The 5,357-nt window shown below is 45.4% G+C and overlaps 1 long non-coding RNA gene across 1 annotated transcript; it reads left to right on the forward strand.

The window, feature by feature from the left end:
• Window positions 1-358: 358 nt before the first annotated feature.
• On the forward strand, window positions 359-784 carry LOC133647770 (uncharacterized). Its single transcript, XR_009825769.1, has 3 exons — window positions 359-422; window positions 532-589; window positions 732-784. It is a non-coding gene; the product is annotated as an uncharacterized LOC133647770 (long non-coding RNA).
• Window positions 785-5,357: the final 4,573 nt, after the last annotated feature.

Raw genomic sequence — 5,357 nt, forward strand, 5'->3', positions numbered from 1 at the left:
ATTAAAACCACATTAATTTGTATTGAAAAAAATGTATCCTTGGGAATACGCCTGACATTATATTAAGCAGTACCTCTTGGATTACAGTACACTCTGTACATTGTAATGGGGGCCAATTGTGATTTCAGAGAGGTATGTGTAAATCGTGACACATTATGCTTAGTGTACAAGGTGTTATTTTTTTTACAACATATTAACATCTCTGCGATGAGGTGGCGACTTGTCCAGGGTGTACCCCACCTTCCGCCCAATTGTAGCTGAGATAGGCTCCAGCGCCCCTCGCAATCCCGAAGGGAATAAGCGGTAGAAAATGGATGGATGGATGGATATTAACATCTTCCTGCATTTCCTTCTTCAAAGGAAAACATGCTGCAAATTAGGAGATGGTGGTGTCTCGCTCTCCTGCAGAACTTCCCCATGCCGTAAGTGCTTTGAATATCACAAATCACAAAAAAAATGTTTTACTCACGGTCGTTATTTACCAACATGAATGTTTTCATAGTGAATGTATGTTGTCATTAAATCACTAAGGTCTGAAGAAGACCGATTGCAGGACAGAAAACGGCGACGAGTGCAAGGAGGGCTACAGGTGAGAGGTCATGTGATTAATTAGTCTTGTAGTCAACTATTGCTAGACTAAAGCGTAATCCCTCCACTTATTTCAATTACCTTAGTTTTACATCTTGCATTGTTATTGTGCCTATAAGAACCGCAATCGGTTTCCTTTCTAGACAGTGGAAAATGAACAGAACTGGAAACAGGGAACAGGGTTGCTTGTTATGGGCCAGAAAAATACCTTGATACTTGCCATTGTTAAACATTTATGGAAGCTTAAGGAATGTATTTGGCTAGGCTACAACATTTTTTTTTTCTTTACAGATCAAACATTTTTAACCTGGGGTGAAAAATAAAATCAATGATGCAAAGTATTCTGTCTTTGGTTTATTTGACTTAGCTAATATAATTGAGTGTGCAAAATAATATGTGTCTATACTCTTTTGGAAATGCTATGGTTTATATATAATTATTATTCTTTTTTTTTCATGGTAAATGCTATGGTTTATATATATATATATATATATATATATATATATATATATATATATATATATATATATATATATATATATATATATATATATATATATATATATATATATATATATATATATATATATATATATATATATATATATTCATGGTAAAAAAACACATTTGACAAGTTAAAAGTAGGAATGTCTAAGTCTATCAAATACATGAACCTTTTTCCATATTCGGATCTCCGCCACCAGATGGAGCCCGCGGGCTCAACGTTGAGCCCGCCCACATTGAGGGAAAATAAGCCCCTCCTCGATCTGCGGGCTGCAGCCAGGGGTTACTCAGAAACACACACACACACACACACACACACACACACACACACACACACACACACACACACACACACACACACACACACACACACACACACACACACACACACACACACACACACACACACACACACACACACACACACACACACACACACACACACACACACACACACACACACACACACACACACACACACACACACACACACACACACACACACACACACACACACACACACACACACACACACACACACACACACACACACACACACACACACACACACACACACACACACACACACACACACACACACACACACACACACACACACACACACACACACACACACACACACACACACACACACACACACACACACACACACACACACACACACACACACACACACACACACACACACACACACACACACACACAATTGAATGCAACGCATACTTCATCAACAGCGATACAGGTTACACTGACGGTAGCCAAATAAAAAACTTTAACACTTTTAGAAATATACGCCACACTGTGAATCCACACCAAACAAGAATGACAAACACATTTCGGGAGAACATCCGCACCGTAACACAACATAAACACAACACAACAAATACCCAGAACCCTTTGTAGCACTAAATCTTCCGGGACGCTACAAGGTGTGTGTGTGTGTGTGTGGGGGGGGGGAGGTTTGGTGGTAGCGGGGGTGTATTTTGTAGCGTCCCGAAAGAGTTAGTGCTGCAAAAGATTCTGGGTATTTGTTCTTTTGTGTTTATGTTATGTTACGGTGCGGATGTTCTCCCGAAAAGTGTTTTTTATTTTTGTTTGGTGTGGGTTCACAGTGTGGCGTATATTTCTAACAGTGTTAAAGTTTTTTATACTGGCACCCTCAGTGTAACCTGTATCGCTGTTGATGAAGTATGCGTTGCATTCATTTGTGTATGCGTGCTGAAGCTGCACATATCTTGTGACTGGGTGTGAATGATGTTAGAATTGGGTGTACGAGATATGACTGTTGAACACCTTCGTTCGATAATGAAAGTTGCCTCAGCTCAAAGCCTGAGCCCCGACATTAAAGAACTAGCATCTAAAAAAAGATGCTAGGTATCTGGCTTGGGCACATCAAATTAGATCAGTGTGTTGCAAACTGAGCAGTTTAAGGTCCTGAATGGTTGTTTTATTCATTGTTATTTTATTTTCAAATTTATTAGCCTGTGGAAAAAGTTAATGTTGATATTTACCTCAGAAGGCTGCAAATAGAAAAGAGGCATTCAATCTTTATTTAAATTGTATTTGATATGCAATTGATATTTTTTAATTATTATTATTATTATTATTTGAAACTCCATTTTGCATGTCACTATAAAGTTATATAAGCCTTGCTTGTTCAATATTCAATGCAAAACTTGTTTGGGTCCCTATTAAAAGGTTAATTTGTTCAACCTTGGCCCGTGGCTTTGTTCAGTTTTAAACTTTGGCCCACTCTGTATTTGAGTTTGACACCCCTGGTGAAGGTGAATCTCTGTCATCCTGGAGGCCACGGGGAAGACCCAGGACACATTGGGAACACTATGTCTGGTCTGGGAACGCCTCGGGATCCCCTGAGAAAAGGTCCTAGGTGAGGGATCAGACAAAGAGCAGCTCAAAGACCTTTATGAAAAGTACAAATCGAGGACCTAGATTTTTTCTCGCCCAGGCGCAGGTCACCGTGGCTCCCCTGTGGAGCCAGGCGCAGAGGTGGGGCACGATGGCGAGCGACTGGTGGCCGGGCCTGTCTCCATGGGGCCCTGCCTCGAAGAGGCAACGTGGGTCAACCCTCCAATGGGCTCACCACTCATGGGCCCATTGAGGTCATAGAGGTCGGATGCAGTGTGAACTGGGTGGCAGCCGAAGGCAGGGCACTTGGCGGTCCAATTATCGGCTAGATAAGCTCGCTCTTGGGACGTGGAACGTCACCTCGCTGGGAGGGAAAGAGCCTGAGCTGGTGCGCGAGGTGAAGAAGTTCTGGCTAGATATAGTTGGACTCACTTCGACGCACAGCAAGGGCTCTGGAACCTGTTCTCTCAAGAGGGGCTGGACTCTCTTCCACTCTGGCGTTGCAAGCAATGAGAGGCTGGGGTGGCAATTGTTGTTGCTCAAAGCCTGCACGTTGGACTTTAACCCAGTAGACGAGATGGTAGCTTCCCTCCGCATTCGGGTTGGGTGACGGGTCCTGACTGTTGTTTGTGTTTACGCACCAAACAGCAGCTCAGAGTACCCACTCTTTTTGGATTCCCTTGAGGGAGTACTGGAGAGTGCTCCCTCGGGTGATTCCCTTGTTCTGTTGGGGGACTTTAATGCTCATGTTGGCAAGGACAGTGAAACCTGGAGAGTCGTGATTGGGAAAAATGGCCACCTGGATCTGAACCCAAGTGGTGCTTTGTTATTGGACTTTTGTGCTCGTCACGGATTGTCCATAACAAACACAATGTTCAAACATAAGGAAGAACTTTGAACATGTCACGAGGGAGGTGCTGGACATTAAGTCTGAGTGGACCATGTTCCGTGCCTCTCTTGTCGAGCCTGCTGATTGGAGCTGTGGCCGCAAGGTGTTTGGTGCCTGTCGTGGCGGTAATCCTAGAACTCGCTGGTGGCCACCAGCAGTGAGGGATGCCGTCAAGCTGAAGAAAGAGCCTATCGGGTCCTTTTGGCTCATGGGACTCCAGAGGCAGCGGGCATACCGACAGGCCAAGCAGTGCCTGGGGAGTCTGTGGTGGACTCTCCTATTTCTGGGGCTTAGGTTGCCTAGGTAGTTAAAAAGCTCCTCTGTGGCAAGGCCCCGGTGGTGGATGAGTTCCTTAAGGCTCTGGATACTGTGGGGCTGTCTTGGTTGACAAGACTCTGCAACATCGCGTGAACATTGGGGGCGGTACCTCTGGATTGGCAGACCGGGGTGGTGGTTCCTCTCTTTAAGAAGGGGAACCGGAGGGTGTGTTCCAACTATCGTGAAACACACTCCTCAGCCTGCCCGGTAAGGTCTATTCATGTGTACTGGAGAGGAGGAAACTCGGATCCAGGACGAACAGTGTGGTTTTCGTCCTGGTCGTGGAACGGTAGACCAGGTCTATACTCTCGACAGGGACCTTGAGTGTGAAGCGACTGGGATGAGAATCAGCACCTCCAAGTCCAAGTCCACGCAGGAAAGGGTCGTGTGCCATCTCCAGGTTGGGGAGGAGATCTTGCCCCAAGTGGAGGAGTTCAAGTCTTGTTCACGAGTGAGGATAGAGTGGATCGAGAGATCCACAGGCGGATTGGTGCGGCGTCTTCAGTATTGAGGACGCTATATCGATCCGTTGTGGTGAAGAAGGAGCTGAGCCAGAAGGAAAAGCTCTCAATTTACCGGTCGATCTACGTTCCCAGCTTTGGGTTATGACTGAAAGGACAAGCGGCCGAAATGCGTTTCCTCTGCCGGGTGGTGAGTCTCTCCCTTAGAGACAGGGTGAGAAGCTCTGTCATCCGGGAGGAACTCAAAGTAAAGCCGCTGCTCCTCCACATTGAGAGGAGCCATGAGGTGGTTCGGGCATCTGCTCAGGATGCCACCCGAACGCCTCTAGGGAGGTGTGGCAGAAGGCCACGGGGAAGACCTAGGACACATTGGAAAGACTATGTCCCCGGCTGGCCTGGGAACGCCTCGGAATACCCCGAGAAGAGCTGGACGAAGTGGCTGGGGAGAGGGAAGTCTGGGATTTTCTGCTCAGGCTGCTGCCCCCGCAACCCGACCTCGGATAAGCGGAAGAAAATGGATGGATTTAGAATGACAGTTATACTGTCAGATTGAGTACAAAAACTAACTAAACCTTACACAATATAATGTTTCTAGTAAAACTCACAAAGATACATACCTCCAGGCATTATTAGCCATTTTGCATTTGTGGTTTAGGAGTTATATTTAAATAAATAACTGTCAGATTGAGTGTGACAGTAAACTGTCATAG

Source organism: Entelurus aequoreus, linkage group LG04, assembly GCF_033978785.1.
Source record: "Entelurus aequoreus isolate RoL-2023_Sb linkage group LG04, RoL_Eaeq_v1.1, whole genome shotgun sequence".
NCBI lineage: Eukaryota > Metazoa > Chordata > Actinopteri > Syngnathiformes > Syngnathidae > Entelurus > Entelurus aequoreus.